Raw genomic sequence first — 18,815 nt, 5'->3', positions numbered from 1 at the left:
CTCTGTTGGGTCTAAAACTAATATTTCTCAATGTTACATATGCAATGACAAACTTATACAAGGACTGAGATCGAAAAAATCTTAACATACATACATGTTAATAAAAAAGAAACCACTAAACATATAGTATTGATTTATTTTTAATTTGATTGAAATTATTATTACTACATACAAAAAATATTATTTTTATAGTTTTAATCCGTTTAAAATCTACGACACATTTGGACACCTCTTTTGTGCTCTTCAATTCTCTTTTAACTAGAGCCCAATATCTCTTCACTGGCCTTAGCTCCAGGCAGTTTGGAGGATTTGTCTCTCTTGGTGCAAATACCACATTATTGTTCTTGTACCACTCAAGACCTTGCTTACAATAGTGACAGGATGCCAAATCAGGCCAAAAATAAGTTGACACATTCAAAAATCTTTTGAATGGAGAAGCATCCTCTTTTGTAAACATTTCTTGATATAAATTTCGGTTTTTATAGAGCCCTTTGTAACAAATGTTTGGATTCTTTTGCCGCATATTTTTTGGATTATTGCTTGCCATACCAAGAACTTTTTGGGAAATTCTGTGCTTTTGGGTCCTAAACTTTTCTAAAACATTCCCCCGAGCATCAGAAACATAAAACAATTAAGAAAGTATGGTCGGTCAAGCCCGACCATGTAAAGTAAATGAGCAAAAACATTTTTCTTTTATAATATCAATAAATTATATTCGTGCGTGATTTTCGGAAGTGGGCCTTATATGGGAGCTATGACCAATTATGGACCCATCACCATGAAATTAAGTCGTGTGATTTATGTATATATGAAAGTTATTTATATTGAATTTTGTGTATATACCAACATTTTTAAGAGATTTCTGTATATTAAAGTGATTTTCGGAAGCGGGTCTATATGGGAGCTATGACTAATTATGGATCGATCGTAACAAAATTTGGTGACATGATTTTTGTATATATAAAATTTATTTGGAGCGAAATTTGTATAGATACATGTATAAATTAAACATTTATGACCGATATAGTCCAATTTCGAGAGGACATTTGTATGGGGGCTAGGTAACTTTGCTATAAAGCAATTAATCTGTCGTCTAACAAAATTTAGAATTTTACTTAATTTTTTTTTATATAACAATCTCTCAATTTCTATTTTACCATTTTTGTACTTAGGTACCCATGGTGCAACAAATCCATATAGTGGTTATTCTACCCTCTTTTTGCTGTTGACTTGTGTTACTGAAATATTAAAAGAAAAATATTTCTGCTCATTTACTTAGTGTAGGGTATTACATATTCGGGCTTGACCGACCACACTATCTTACCTGTTTTCCACATGTGACAAATATATTATTGCAACAATGGCAGTTATTTATGGCAAAAACTAAAACTATCAATGCAAATAATCGAATCATTCGATTAGCAACAAATGTGTCTTCTCTGTGAAAATGATAGGTGAAGGGTACTAGTGGTGCGACCCAGCTGAATATACAATTCCAACTTGTTGTTAATCTTCTACAATTTAATAAATTAAAAAACTAGAACTTAGCTACTGTCAAGTATCAAACAAAGTTCTTTTCACTTTTTCAATAACAAATTTCCTCTTGCACTTAAAGTAATTAAATGATGCTGTATAAATAAAGAGAGAAAAATAAAACTTAACTTTACTAAACACTTAGACTATTTCCGTTGTTGTTGTTTGCCATTGAAACTAATGAAATCTTAAGCCTAGAGATTAAAAACAAAAAGATAAAATGGAAAAAAATACTCTTAATGCAAAACTTACCTCCCGCTGAGAAAAATGAGTAGAGGTAATTGTCAAGTACGTCCTCTCTACTTTGAGATAAGTAATGTGATGAACTAAAGGCTGCAATATACTGAATTAAACTTGTTGAGACATTCACCATACAAAGGATTGCGAACTTAAATAAACTTTTATTGTAAATTTAATTCGATTAAAAAAACAAAATATTTCACTGACTGAAAAAACTGTAGTAAGCAGCACTTTAAAAATTAATTTAATTTTCTTTACTTTACTTTAATTTACTTATGTAAAGATTTAAAAGTTTTTGTTATATGTTTTTCTCATATTTATTGTTATTTAACGAATTAATTTCTGTTTCTTGAGAAGTAATAGAGATTGCAGAAAAAAACTGAAACGAAATTAAAACGTAACGTAGTTGTTGTTGCTGCTTGATGCTGACAAAGATGTTGCTGCCACTGCTGGTGCTGCTGCTAATGATGATGATGTTGTTGCTGCTACTGATGATGTGTGTGATGCGGCTGATGATGCTGTAAGATTTTATTTAATAAACCACGTTTATTTAACACACAAAAATTATACTTAAACTGCCACTTGAGCACGTACTCTGTTGTGGTCTTTTGTTAAAACGTAAGTATAAATAACATTGAAGAGTAAAGCAAAATTGAATTGAACGAAGAAAATATATGTAAGAAAGAAAGAATGACTGAAAGAAAATTTATACAATATCTGATTTAAATCTGATACATGCAGTTAATTGACTTTCTTTTTTTAAAAAAAGAGGAATTTAAAAACGATATAACTACATAGAATATAAAATAACATGGCGTAGTAGAATAATCATCAGTCAAGCCCATTTTAAACAATGCTTTTAGCAAGGTTTTGCCACAGTATTTTTATACCCTACATCAACACATTAGAAACATTATGGATCCTTATTAAATTCTATGTAAAGTAAAAAATTTTTTCCAGGACAATTGCCATTCTCCCAAGTAGTTAGGCACTAAAACTCAGCAAAATTGGTGCAATACAGCAAAAGTTATATACCGAAATGTGAGACAACCTCGAAACAATTTTAAGTTTTCAAAAAAAAATTATATTACTACATAAGCACTAGTGTGGCCCTTATTTTGAAATCTTTTGAGGTCTAAAACTGTTGAAAATTTTACCAAAATCGAACAACGTTTAGTAGCAAAATTTTACAAAAAAAATTGAACAATTAAATTTTAAATCCAAGTATTTCATTTGTCCATAGAACCTTAAATATAAAATACTAGCTGAACCCGGTCCGCGTTGCTGGCCCTTAGAAAACATCTGTTTGATATTGCAAATATTTTAATATACAATGTCGGACAAAGTCGGTGATCCAACCTTCAATGTTAATACATGTAGTGGCATTTCGGCTGGTTCCAATGAATTCAAAATTTTTAGTATGGAAATTTCTTATTCATGCACCTAATATGCAAGAGTAAACAAAATTGTTTATCACAGACCGAAAATGAAAAATCTGACTTTACACTGTTACCCAAAAGGCTTTTTTGAAGATTCCGTGAAAATTTCATCAAAATCGGTCCAGTAATTTTTGAGTCCATACGGAACATTGTTATCCATTTTTATGAAATATAGTGCATTATAAGTGTAATGTAAAAATTGGATTTTTACATGCCCCTCCGCCCATAAACCGAATATCAAAAATCTTAGTATGCAGTGTCATTCGCTGGGATATTCTGAAGATTCCCTGAAAATTTCATCAAAATCGGTCCAGCCGTTTTTTATATATATAGATGACATTAACGGTATAATGTAAAAATTAGGTTTTTACACACCTCTCCGCCCACAGACCGAATATCAAAAATCTGAATTTACAGTGTTACCCGCTGGATTATTCTGAAAATTTCATCAAAATCGGTGGAGCCGTTTTTGAGTTCATTCGGAACATACATATATAAACACATACATACGGTCAAGCCCGACCATATAATACCGACACTGATTAAATGAGCTAAAACATTTTTCATTTAAAAAATCAATAATTCATATTCGTGACTGATTTTCGGAAGTGGGTCTTGACCAATTTGTATATATAAAACTTATTTGGAGCGCAATTTGAGGAGATACATATATAAATTAAACATTTATGACCGATAAAGTCCAATTTCGGGAGGACATTGTATGGGGGCTAGGTGAAATAATGGACCGATTTCAGCCAATTTCAATAGGCTTGGTCCTTGGGCAAAAAAAATTATATGCTCCAAATTTATTTATAAAAAAATAATAAATTTAAAAAAATTCAAATTAAAAAAAAATTTTGGCATAACATTTTTTTAATAAAAAATTTTAATAATTTTGAAAATTAAAAAAAAAAAAAATTCTTTTTTCAGCTGTCTCAAATTTGAAATAGCACACTGACTTTAGGAGGGTTGCTCACAGCAGTCATATTTTTTTCGTGTTATTGTTTATGACATACGATTTTATGACTATCGTGTGAATACCCTAGATTTTCGTTCTTAAGCCGGTCTTGCAATATTGTATTGGGTCGCAAAATATCATAACTTTTCTTATATTACATCCTTTCTTATCCATAGTTCGTCTATCCTTCTACATTGTTTGTATTATAATTTCTTAATATATTCTATACAATTTGTGTAAATTCGTCCACGTGAATTGAATTATCTAATTTCGATTGATATTTATATTCAAACATTAATAGAAAACTGGTTTACACCACTTATGTAAACTGTAAATGCCCAACCGTAATTGTCTTAAGCAACCTTAAGTTTTTTCTGTCAATATTTGTTTTGAAATTTTCCTTTAAATTTATTTAGGTATTTTCTTTTATGTATTCTTAAAGATTTTTTTAAATTTTAAAAAAAATACTAAATACTAATAAACGTTTTTAATTTTAAAATATTTGTGTGTATATATTATTAAATAAATTCAAATGTATTAATAACAAGTAAGAAAGTATGGTCGGTCAAGCCCGACCATATAATACCCTACACCAAGTAAATGAGTAAAAATATTTTTCTTTTAAAATATCAATAATTTATATTCGTGAGTGATTTTCGGAAGTGGGCCTTATATGGGAGCTATGACCAATTATGGACCGATCACCATAAAATTAGGTCGTGTGAGTTATGTCTACATGAAAGTTATTTATGTTGAATTTTGTGTATATACCAACATTTTTAAGTGATTTAAGCACGTTAAAGTGATTTTCGGAAGCGGGTCTATATGGGAGCTATGACTAATTATGGATCGATCGTAAACAAAATTTGGTGACATGATTTTTGTATATATAAAATTTATTTGGAGCGAAATTTGTGTAGATATATATATAAATTAAAGATTTATGACCGATAAAGTCCAATTTCGAGAGGACATTTGTATGGGGGCTAGGTGAAATAATGGACCGATTTCAGCCAGTTTCAATAGGCTTCGTTCTTGGGCCGAAAAAATTACATGTACCAAATTTTATCGAAATATCTTCAAAATTGCGACCTGTACTCTGCGCACAAGGTTTACATGGGCAGCCATCCAACTAGCCAGCCAGACGGACGGACGGACATCGTTTAATCGACTCAGAAAGTGATTCTAAGTCGATCGGTATACTTTAAGGTGGGTGTTAGACCAATATTTTTGGGCGTTACACACATCTGTACAAACGCATTATACCCTCCCCACTATGGTGGTGTAGGGTATAAAAATTAAATTAAGTTCTTTTAAGTCAATAAAAATTCAATGTACATTAGGGCTATTTGCCATTGCAAATGTTGTGTTATTTACGATAACATTTTTCTGGTCATTTTGGAATAAAAACCTCACTTACAAAACGATTTTTTAAAGTCAAAATTTTCTGAAATTTTTATTACTTTTTATAGCAAAACAGCCGGTGAAGAAATTTGACATTTTTGCAAACAGGTTTTTTTACATGAAATCCCCCACATTTAAATTTATTGAAATTTTAGTTAGGTTGTGTCAACCTTTCACCATCTAAATATTTTATATAATCTTAGATGTTTTGATTATGATTTTCTTAAAAAAAAACAAAATTTTTCTTAAAAAATTAAATTCATATTTCATATGTTTTAGAACCCACATTAGTGGGTATTTTTATAACCAATCCACAAGATCGTACTTGTAGCATAGGCTAGTGGGCCTAATCACTTGGTTATTTCTTTTACTGATAGAGGACATCCAAGACTACTAGACACAAGGAGGGCATTGGGGACTTCCATTCCCCCCATTTTCTAGAGCCACTTATTTTCGAATTGTGTGATTATGTAAAATTGCTCAACTTTGGTCCACTAGTTCCCCACCGATAAAATTAGCTAAGGTAGTTCGATTCTTACTTTATCTTTATCCAAAAGAATATTTTTAATATCGCTCTCCTAGATTTTTCTAATATTTCTCTATTTTTTGGTATTTTTCTACCCATTCGGCGTTAATGGGTTAAGTAGCATAAGCCAATTATCATTGGGCCTTAACAAACGAGAAAATATAACAATAAAATTATAAAGCAAAAAGAGAAAATATTGAACAGAAATATGCAGTTTTGAGTAAAATATGCACAAATATGCCGTAAGGAGCAAATATGCAAAAATATGCAATAACATATCGATGTCAAAAATTCGACGCACAGCAAAATATATGATATTGTAATATTTTTGTTTATCAAATTTGACTGTTGAACAGGAATAGGCAGAATTTTAGTTAGGAGAACCAACGGAAACATCATTTAGACATTTTGGCAGTTTAGTTTAAGCCTTATTTGAGACAAGGACAGTTATATTTATGTAGCATACAGCTACCATATATGTTGAAAACATAAAAGAAAACTTGGCTCATCACTGTTATTAATACCAAAAGGCTAGATAAGACCTTTTGGCATTAACAATATTTTTGGGTATCAAGTTATAATGGGTTATCGATTTCAGATTGGGCAAATGAAAAACAAAAACTATTTTCATTGGAATTTTTTCAATATTTATTTTATTCACTCCTCAAGTATACGAGCAACTAGTTTTTATATTTTATGTATTCTACTGGTTCAAGTTTTTGATTTAAAATAGTAACATGGATGGAAATATTGATTATATTTTATTAAACATGACTAGTTTTGTAAATAAAATTTTAAGAGAAACTATTAAACGTTCAAAATAATTAAAACACTGTAAAATAGCAACTTTCACGTTGTTCAAATATTTGCTAATATAAACAAAATAATGACTTTTGGAATGACCTTCACCTGTGTTTTTTTTTTAATTAAAGTGTTTTTTTAATGAAATAACTATTTGTTCAAAGAAAACCCTTGGAATATTTTATTATTAAACAAAAATTTTTACCAAAAACTGTCTACTTATATAGAGTCCTCATTGAATCATTGACAGTAATGAGAATCATTATTTTAATATTGCAATTGCCATTAATTTGACAGGCAGATAATGAGTTATTATTTTTCTGGCATACAACTATCTATAATTAAAGTAGATTAGATTAAATACAAGTATATGTCTTCCTGTTTTCACCAAAAAATAGTGAAGAACTGCTTATAATTTCCATTTCCATTCATAGATTCATTCATTAGATTAAAAAGATTAGATAAAATACCTTCCCACTTTATCTATAGATTATTTCAATGACTTTTTATTAAGGAGAAAAGGTTATTGAATGGCACTAGATAAATACTTAGCAATAACATAAAATATATAATTTATATATAGTTAATTCCTTTATCTAGTGGTGGCTGACACAGAACTAGTCACGTAACTGTTTTGTTGTTTTAACATTTTATATAAAATAGGCACCATTAGGAGATATTTACACCTTAGGGGCTAATTATAATGATTATTAAGATGATTTCTTAAATTTTATATCAATTGTTGATTAACTAACATACATTACCATATATCTGTCCATATAAACCTTATAATCAAAAAATTGTTTGTAGTTTTGAAGATGATTCACATTTTAGAACCGCCGATTTTGTAGAAAACTAAAAACATCATTGGAATCAAAATATTGCACCACAGAACGGGCTCTAGAAGTGCTTGCGGCATCACTAATTCCAGGCATATTATCATATCATCTAAAGTGGGACTAATTATAAAAGGTGTTCAAAAACTCACACTAGTTTTGAATTTACGGCCATTTTATTCATTATTTATTTATAAAAGTCTTTGAATTTACAATATATCCTTACAAACTGTTCGCTTAAAAATAAAAAAAGTGATACAAAAGTATTTTGTTGGAGTCCACAGTGCACGGAAATATTTATAGTTTCTCGATCACTTCCTTTAGTACTTTTTTATTAGCACATAGTTCTTGCCTAAATTGTTTGATATTGTTGTGGACGATAGTTTCTCTAACTCATACATCCTGTAAAACAATTCCATTACTGCATTATACATTTCATTGTCGTGTACTCTCTTACTCCAGTGATCAGAATTGTTTCCTTTGATCGCTTAATATAACACCATTAGTCTTTAAGTGGTTATTTAAAGTAAAACAGATCTATGCCAACAAGACCATAACTTCCTGTGCATTGAAGAAGGAAATTCAATGCTACAGCTGACATGCAAATTGGTCATGGAAAATTTCCAAAAAAAATAGACGTATCTGCAAGCAAAGCCGTGGATGTCATTAGGCTGATATTTGAATCTAATCATCAATGTTTTTTTTCGAGGTTATCACGCATCACTTTGCAATGTTTTTGAAGCAATTATACTGTTGGGTTTAAGGCAACATTAATAAGATTCGACTTCTATGTGTTGAATTTAATAAAATTTAATAAACAATTTTTTAAGAGATTTTTTTTTGCTGATGGAATTATCGGAAGTTGGTTTTACATGGGAGCTATGACAAATTATAGACTGATCGATATGAAATAAGTTTTCTTGATTTATATTTATGTGAAAAAAGAGTTTCGTCTTCTATTGGAGCTATGGTAAATTATTAATCGATCCACAGAACAATTCATGTTCGATCCACACATCATTTAAATGTGATTTATTTTTAGATAAAACTTATTTGTGGAGGAATTTTTGGTGATACCTATTTAAACTTGAGCTTTATGACAAAAAAAGTTTTCGGAATTTTTCAAAATTTTTAGCTTTTATTTTGAGACATTCGTATAATATATATTTATTCAAAGTATTGCCCATTGTAAACTGTAACCTTTCCTCATCTTTCTGGCAACATATGGATTCTGAGTAGAGATGCCAAACGAGGAATCCCGTTCCCAAAAATCCCGGGGTTTTCGGGATTTCTTAAACCCCGAAGCCCGGAATTTTCCAAATCCCGTTTTTCATAAATAAATAGGGGTAATTGTCATTTTTGTGTGCCTTTTTTATGCATTTTGACATTCTACATGCCCGAATATCGCAAAGTGATGTTCAGCAAAGTTGTTAAGCTCAACTCCTGTTACAACATAGTTAATAAAGGAAAGCGGTATTTTTGGTTTTCCTAGAGTGGGGCTCTGGAAAATCACTTCTTCACATTTTTTTGTGAGTTATCTAATAAAACTCAATTTAAATCCTCTTCAAACGAAATTGATTTTATCTCAGATGAGGAGCTCGAACAAAATGAAAATATTTCGATTGCTCAAAGGCTAAAAGATATTATTAATAAACCCAAATTACAATAACGAAACCAAGTTATAATGTAGATTTTCAACTTGAAAAAGCAATAGATCACTTTATTTCTGAAGGAACAAGAGGAAAATACTTGCAGATTTGTTATAAGTATTTGCAAATGGTTTTGCCAATATGAAAGCAGCAAAACCATTTGCTGCTTTTCGGGATTTTAGATTTCCCGAAAATCCAAATCCCGATTAGCATCTCTAGTTCTGAGCCAAAAGATTTGCTCATCGTTGGAAGCCAAGAACGAATCAAGTCAATATCGGATACTCTGTTTTAAAGTGAAGCGCATCACAGAGAGAGAGCGTTCGGCATTGATCGGAACAAATAGTAGTCGGACGGTACTCAATATCACGTCTTTTGGATGAATGCTGCTTGAGCAACTCTCAATAATTTTGCAAGCTCTAGATGAGTTTTACAACAATGTTCATGGAGCAATGCCTTGGTATTAAATTTTTTTGGCTGGCCTTGATTATTTGTTTGTCTTTTTGTCTTCCGTGTCAAAATCACCACTTCCAAACCATTTACCATAAGCTTTGGTTTGCAATCAGTGTGCTTCAGAGGCACTTTCTTTCAAATTAAAGAAGTAAATCAAAACTTCGCGCATATGACGATGGATTGGCATTTTCAAATGAAAAAGCTTTGTTTTTTACACTATAATGTTCCATATTTAAGCGAGAATAAATGACAAATATGTACCATTCAAAATGACATATAAGTTATTAAAAACAAGAACCAATATCCAAACACATATATGTATGCCATCTATTGTGAATCCCTTGAATTTTTATGTCATACACCCAATAATCTTTCCAGAAGACACTTGTATGTAGACTATATGAAAGCTGGCCAGACGGACTTAGTAAAGTGATTCTGAGTCGATCGATATAATTAATGGTGGGTGTTAGACTAATGTTTTTGGACGTTAAAAAATCCAACAATAAATTTTAGAAAGTTTTTGGTGTCTTCTGTTTAATTTGCGAAAAGGGAAATATATCATTTGCACACTAAAGCTAACGAATTACAATTTTGTTTTTAGCAATAAAGTTTTGTGAAAAACGCTAAAACCACCCAAAGAAAAAAATGTCAAGATTGTTAATCAGAGGATTTTTGTAACAAGTAACCACTAATTATTACAAAAATACTTTAGGAATACAGCTCTGTTATGTTGGACCACAAAGGGCTAATGGAAACCATAAAATAATTGAAAGATCCATGAAAAGTGTGAGGAAATGCATTTCATGTCTGGACTTTTATCAGCAGCCATGGTCTATTACATAAACAACAGCAAATGATCTGTCGTTTTCATGACTGAAATCCAAAGAAAACTTATTTGTACTGTTCCAATGTTTTCTTCCGAAAATCGTGTGTTTGTTTGTCGAAATTTATTTTCTAGTTCTTGCTACATTATCATTATATGACAATCGTTTTAAGCTAACACTCAAATTGATAATACTTTTTGCTTCTGATTTTTTTATTTCAGGTATTCACACGGTCTCCTATTAGTCATATTGTCATAAAGTCCTAATATATTATAACAGTTGTTGTTGTGTTTTAAACAAAAAAAAGTATTATTTTATGATAAAACAATAAACATAGTTCAAATAGTCTTATTAATTTGGAACTTTTTTGTTTCTAACACAACAAAAATTTGATTAAACTATAATAATATATTAGGACATTATGGCAATACGACCAAATAGTAGACCGTGTGAATACCCCAATTGTATTTTAAAATGTTTATGATATTTCTTACATATTTTTCATATTTTTTTTAGTTTTTTCCTTGAATCTATAGTAATAACACTCTACTAAAAAATAACACTTTTTGTCTGAACTTGAAAAGCGACCTAATGGAGGTTGTAGGCCTAGGTGAGGACATATTAAAATCATTCTCAAAGATTTTAAAACACCATAAAAATTTTGAGTTATTTTGAAAAACCTATTTAGGTCGTTGTACTTTAGTACCTCTAACTCACACACTTTAACACAGATTTAAAAATTGTAAACAACTATGGATAGGCTTTCATAAAATGTATGCATAAAATGCATGTATATTCCAAAAACTTGTGTAGGTTTTTATAAAAAGTTTCGCTTTAATTTTTATTTTTTCGTAATTTTTAAAATTCAACAATAGTTATTTTAATTTTTTTCTATGAAAACCTATTTTGTTTTGCACAGTATTTTAAAGACAATTTTATATAGACAAAAATGAGATACTAATTTTTCAAATCGGTTTATATTTGCAAAAGTTATTGAACTTTTTCGAAAAAAGTTCGAAAAAATTTACTTTGTAAAAATTGTACAAATATTTTTTTTTTTAATAGTTTTTTGTTTTTTTTATTTATATGCGCTGGGGGGAGAAAAAAAGGTGTTGTTGAATAACATTTACAATTTTCATCCGATTTGAATAATTAGAACCATATGTTGTTTAAAACTAATTTTTCTTTATACATTGGTATACATTTTTATAAGATTTCATATCAGAATAAGCAACCAAAAGCACCTAAAATCAAAAAAGTTGATAAATTTTGTTTTTCTTGTAGGTATTCTTAACAAAAATAATACCTATAACTTACAAATGTATCAAAAACTATGTGCCATTTTAAAGCGTAATTAGGTTTCTTTCCAAACCAATTAAAAAATTTAAAGTCGGACAAAAACTGACTAAGCTACAGATCTGAAAATGTTTTTTTCAGAATAACTTCTGAATTTGAGGGTGTTTCTGAAATTTTTAGACACAATTTGTAATGTACTCAGCAAGACCTGTAACCCTCGCTAGGTCTTTTTCCAAGTTTTTTTTTCCCATCGTAGCAACATGTTATTATTTTCTTGTTAAATAAATAAATTTGAAGCCTCATAACTTTTTAATGGTTAATGATGGAAAGGAAATATTGGTGCCGTTTTGCTAAGCTTAAAACGCCTTTTCATCGTTCATGTTAAAAAAATTCTTTTTTTTATGATATTTGCGCCCCCTGTTGTGGGTTTTTGGAACTATTTTTAAGGATTCAAAAAACAACAATTGTATTAATTTTTGATGCATAATCGACTGATGAAATCAGATTTGCAATATGTTCAACCGTGTTTGCTCTAAATAAAAATGTGCTCAAAATGCGCGTCTTTTGGTGCGTTGAACCACCACAAGGAGTGAAAATTTTCCAAAAAAAGACGCCATTAATTTTATTTACGCAAAAACCTGCAGAAAAATTATGATAACCGAAAAACAAATGAAGTCACCTGGTCACAAACGAACTCTAATGTATATATTTACAACATATTATAGGTTCATAATTTTTAAGTTTTTGCTTTGAATTATATATTACAAATACTGCACATAACTCACTGTTCATTGCTTAGTGATGTGACAATACAGATTTAATTTACACGTTTAAACAGTTACTTCTTATTTTTTAAATATATATGTCAATCTTTATTTCAAATAAGTTCACAAAACCTTAATCATGAAAACAGGCTTGACCTTTACAATAAAAAGTTTAAACAAAATTCATGCATTATGAATTTAAAGATAAATTATTTCAGTAACACGTTTTAATTAATTTTTTTTATTCATATTTTTTTAACTTTTAATTCTTTCATTCATTTCAAATTGTTTACTTTAACTCATGTTAAGTTATTTACATTTTATTAAACAACACTGCGTATGATTAATATTAATTAAATAATTTTTTAACTTAGCACACCTTGACGTATGAGTAATTTTTCAACAAGTAGTTATATATTTAATTCTCTTTTTATTTAAAAAAAAAGATATTTATTTAGTATTAAAATTTTATTTTTGTTTTTTACAAAATCTTTATTTCAATAGTAATTTATTATTTTTTTCTAATTTCAAACACTTATTTGTTTTTGTTTTTAAATTTGCACACACACAAAAAATAACTGATATTTTCCAAACAGTGTTTCCGTGTATTTAAATTTTATCCGTTCTCGTCAACCGTTTGCGTTGAAGTTTCGTTATCAACTGAGCTGCAAAGATTTCCAGTTCGTGCGATTTTTCTTCACAATAACAAAATCAGCAAAATACAAAACGAAGTTGAGGGTGTGTATGTGCCAAATTGTCGAAATGTTTTTGTGTCTGAGTTTTAATCATGTTATTGTTGTGGAAAAAGTCAATGTAAAATTTAAGCGAGTCTGTGTGTGAGAATGCTTCGTTTATTTTTGTTTCCAAAAATTTTTTGTTCGTTTATGCCGGAGTGTGTATTTTGGTTAGAACACAACAGGTTAGCCGACGAGCACATTTTAAAGCGAATTGAATATTTTTCTGTTTGACTTTGTTAAGAGAATGAGAAAATTATAAATAAAACATAGAATTTCTCTTAGTTTGATTTGTTATGGTAAAGTTAACAGTAAGTGAGAGTAATTGTTACGTAGTTGTTGAAGAAAACATAGAATGTAATTGTTAATGTGCATTTGTTGCAATAGCAATGTAAAGGCAGACAATTATTTGGATATTTTCACAATAATAAACTATGAATGTGTATTGTAAAGATTTGTTCAATTCACAATAGACGTTTTATTGTTGCACCATTACAATGTGTTGTAAAGCAAAAATATTTATCAAACAAAATTTTTAAAGACAAAAACAAATCAATAAAAAGTTACAAAAAACATACATCGAAAAACGATACAACAGCGATTGCGAATTGGGCAATTGATAATATAGCGCAACGGTGAAAACCATTAATTAATTAAGATATTGAGTTTGTAAGACTGGTTGTATATTGTTGGTATTGTCCGGATTTTTTCCTCATATCTCAGCCATTTGTGGACCAATTTTGCTGGAAAGCGCTTGGCTAGGTCTTGAAAAAAACAAAAATAAATAAGATTCAAAAATATGCCACTTTAAGTTTCGCAGTTTTTCATATTAGAGAAATTTTATATATTTTCTTAATATTGTATTCAACAACAAGTCATTGCATTGCAAATGTTTTGACTCAGTCACATTAAAATATGAAAAAGTGCTATATTTTTCAAGGACGGAGTTTTAAAGTGGCATATTTTTGAATCTAAAATTAACTTATATAAACAAAAAAAATTCGTTCGGAATAAATATGGATAAAATTGTTCCTAATATTTACAATCCTATTAAAATTTTGATACAAATTTTAGGTTTAGAAACTCAATAAATATGTAATATGTAATAGAATCTGTATTTTTTAACAAAACTCAATGAAATTTTCAATGTTTTATTAAAGTTGTCATTCTAAATAACAAAGTTTAAAAAAGCATATGTAGGGCCCATTTTAATAAATTAAACTCGAATGCTCTTTGGCTGCTCTCATGTAATTTTATCCCAATCGGAACAGCCGTTTAGAAATGCCTGTGCAATGTCTCATATTTAAGGGAAATCTTTGACAAATTTAAGATGGCTTCGTTGAGATTTCCATAGTTCAAAGTCGATTTTTTTATGTTATAAACTGTTTTGGTGATAAACCGATTTCTAGCAAAATTACATTAAAAACTATGATTCATTACCTTTAATATGACATCAAAAATTGTAAAAACTGATTAACAGTTCTAAAGTTATTAACTATTTTACTTAATGTATTTTGCACTCGTCTATTAAAAAATATGACCTTGAACATATATAAAAACGAAACCAAAACGAATTTCGAAATTCTGAAGAACTTTAAATATTGTATGGCCATGGAAAACGTGTATGCCAAATATTATCGAATTCTAAAGAATAACGGTTCGAGTTGTTTGTTAATATTCATCAGTAATCAATAGAACTATTTTATTTATAACTGGCTTAACATACAAAGGCTCTAGGTCCATTTTTTTTTGAAATTGAGATTTTAATGCAGTAATGTAAAATAAGTAAAAATACATTGATTACAAAGAACAAAATTGGAGTTATCTCGCATTTTGTTGATGTTTTGTGGTGATGAGCAGTGTTGCCAGGAGCTGGCGAAAAAAGAATCTATATTGGCTTCAAAAAAAGGCCAGAAAAAGCTAAACCGCTTTAGAAAAAAAGCCAAAAAAAAGCTAAAATATTATAAATTAAGAATTTTGGTTTATATTTATTTTTAAATAAAAAATTAGAAAATATGTTCATAAAATTCATCTGCTTTACTTAAAGGAAGTACTAAAAAGTTAAATACTAGATTAACCATGTCAGAAAATGGACATTGTTGGTTCTATATTTGTCCATTTGTAGTTTAATATATTCTGCCCCTGAGCCTTAAGCTTCGTAATTTTATTAGCACTTTAATTTTTCACTATCAATATGACATAATATATTTTGTTTGGTTTTACTACTTTATTATCAACGGGAAAAAATTGATTTTGCGTAGAGTTTTCATATGGTAATCTTTGTCGCAATTGCTCAATTAGTTTAATTTGTCGTATTATTTTTGTCATAATCTTCACTAATTAAAACGTTCTTTATTTTATCTCTCATTCATCAAACTAGTATGAAAAATGTGTCAAAAACATTAAACAATTTTCAATTGGCGACGATAATGGATCAAATTCCTTGAATTTTAAATCAGAAAACAGCAAATGATTTATTTACTTTTTGTACTTTGTGCAATACTGGTTTTAAAAAAAGATGGTACGCCAAATTATAATCAGTGTATTAATTACTTAAAAGTTTGGCTTTTTAGAATTGCTGGTTTGACGAAATTAAAACAAAATGGGTTTTAACTCGAAGCAAGACGTTTAACGGCTATTGATCGCCATCGAGTATCATAAGCCTTCAAGAGTTTGTGGTGCTCTTGTCCATTATATAATGATGAATATAATGTGTAATAACAATTTTGTCTTGAAATAGAATTTGCTAGACATTTAAGCTTTCAGATATAAAATACTCTATTTCATTTTGAACCACTTGATATTGGCAATTGTTATTTGTTCTTTTAATACTGCACAATTCTTGAGTATGTTGAAAAGCTAAATGAAAATCAGTAATGAATTAAAATGAAAATGGTTCACAAATATAAATTTAGCCTTTTTATTTACTCTTTAGTCTCGAAATTTTTAGCCTTTTTTAATTTCAAAAAAGGCTATTTTGAAATTAAGAAAAGGCTAGAAAAAAGCTACGAAGCTAAAACCAAAATTTCGAGGCTAAAGAGTAAATAAAAAGGCTAAATTTAGCCTCAAAAAGGCTAAACTGGCAACACTGGTGATGAGCAAAAGCGCTTAGTCCAATTTATCACAATTTATCACAAGAAAAAGCTCTAATTCCCTATAAAAAGTACAGTTTACCATTTCTTTCAAATTGTTCAATGTTTTATTTTCGGAAGAGGGTATTACTAGGGAGCTATGACTAATTATGGACCGATCGCCATGATAGTTATTTGCATTGAATTTTATGTGTATACCAACATTTTTAAGAGATTTATGCTTGTTGCAGTGATTTTTGGAAGCGGGCCTTATATGGGAGCTATGACTTATTAAGACCGATCGGCATGTAATTATGTCACCTAATTTTCATTGGAATATAGTATAAAGTATTTTGGGAGGACATTTGTATGGCAGCTAGAGGAAATAATATACCGATTTCAGCTAGTTTCAATAGGCTTCGTCCTTGGACCTAAAAAATTTTATGTACCACATTTTATCGAAATATCTTAAAAATTAATCGACTCATAAAGTGATTCTGAGTCTATCGGTATAATTTAAGGGTGTTAGACTAATATTTTTGGGCGTTACAAACATCTACACAAACGCATTATATCTATGTATATATATGCCGAATCTTATATACCCTTCACCAAATTGTACTTCAAAATACAAATTTTAAATATTTTTAGGTATACAAAATTTAAAAAAAAAAAAATTTCAAAATTGTTTTTTAAAATTAAAAATTCTGGTTACAATGTGTTTTTCCCGATTTTGACCCATTTTACTTCCAACTTACTATTATAGCCTTATATACATCGTCGCAATGGACTTTGAAATATCAATCATTAGATACCCATATTGTCTATATTAATAACTTAGTAATCCAGATATAGATAAAAAAAAGGCCAAAAATCGAGGTTGTCCTGGTATTTTCCTTATAGCTCAGCCATTTGTGACTGATTTTTAAAAGTAACCGAACCGGAAGAATTCCCAATATATTGATGTATGAATCATGTATGTAAGTTATTTAGGAGATACGGAAAGTTGATTTCATCATAGAGACTGACAGACGAACAGACGGACATGGCTATATCGACTTCGCTATCTGTAACGATCAAGAATATATATTTTGTGGGGTCGCAAATGCAAAATGTAGAAATTACCAAGTGAATGACAAACTTATTTATATCATTGCCACTCATGGTGAAGGGTATAAAAAGTAGTAAATAAGAAATGATAGACAAGTTCTAAGAAAAAGACGTAAGTCCATCAAAAAATACAAACTAAGCAAAAGAAAAAGCTCTAAGTCCAAAAAAACATTTATCTCGGCAAATACTTATTTTATCATTTTGCTTTTACGCACATAGAAAACAAAGAAAAATATAAAACAAGTAAGAAAGTATGGTCGGTCAAGCCCGACCATATAATACCCTACACCAATTAAATGAGTAAAAATATTTATACCCTGCACCACCATAGTGGGGAGGGTATTATGCGTTTGTGCAGATGTTTGTAACGCCCAAAAATATTAGTCTAACACCGACCTTAAAGTATACCGATCGACTTAGAATCACTTTGTGAGTCGATTAAACGATGTCCGTCCGTCCGTCCGTCTGGTCGGCTGGCTGGCTGTCCATGTAAACCTTGTGCGCAGAGTACAGGTCGCAATTTTGAAGATATTTCGATCAAATTTGGTACATATTATTTTTTCCCAAGGACCAAGCCTATTGAAACTGGCTGAAATCGGTCCATTATTTCACCTAGCCCCCATAGAAATGTCATTCCGAAATTGAACGGTCTTAAATGTTTAATTTATAAATGTATCTCTACAAATTACGCTCCAAATAAGTTTTAAATATACAAAATTCATGTCACCAAATTTTGTTACGATCGGTCCATAATTAGTCATAGCTTCCATATAGACCCGCCTCCGAAAATCACTATAACGTGCATAAATCGCTTAAAAATGTTGGTATACTCACAAAATTCAACATAGTAAACTTTCATATAGACATAAATCACACGACCTAATTTCATGGTGATCGGTCCATAATTGGTCATAGTCCCCATATAAGGCCCACTTCCGAAAATCACTCAAAAATACAAATTATTGAAATTTTAGAAGAAAAATGTTTTTACTCTTTTACTTAGTGTAGGGTATTATATGGTCCGGCTTGACCGACCATACTTTCTTACTTGTTTTCTTTTAAAATATCAATAATTTATATTCGTGAGCGATTTTCGGAAGTGGGCCTTATATGGGAGCTATGACCATTTATGGACCGATCACCATAAAATTAGGTCGTGTGATTTATGTCTATATTAAAG

General features: G+C 29.7%; 1 protein-coding gene across 2 annotated transcripts in view; it reads right to left on the bottom strand.

Annotated features, from left to right (window-relative positions):
- The window catches only part of sNPF-R (short neuropeptide F receptor), a 159,734-nt gene extending 146,340 nt beyond the window's left edge, over positions 1 to 13,394 (bottom strand). Inside the window, exons 1-2 of one of the 2 annotated variants that reach the window (XM_065505338.1) lie at positions 13,038 to 13,394; positions 1,786 to 2,291 (exon numbers count right to left, since the gene is read on the bottom strand). The gene's annotated coding sequence lies outside the window, so the exon portion shown is untranslated. The remainder of the gene's footprint in view (positions 1 to 1,785; positions 2,292 to 13,037) is intronic. The other variant, XM_065505337.1, reaches the window with a different exon arrangement.
- Between the last annotated feature and the right edge of the window lie 5,421 nt (positions 13,395 to 18,815).

This window comes from Calliphora vicina, chromosome 3 (assembly GCF_958450345.1).
Source record: "Calliphora vicina chromosome 3, idCalVici1.1, whole genome shotgun sequence".
NCBI classification, from domain to species: Eukaryota; Metazoa; Arthropoda; class Insecta; order Diptera; family Calliphoridae; genus Calliphora; species Calliphora vicina.
Note: the sequence above shows the minus strand (reverse complement) of the source record. Positions and strands in the feature narration are given on the sequence as shown.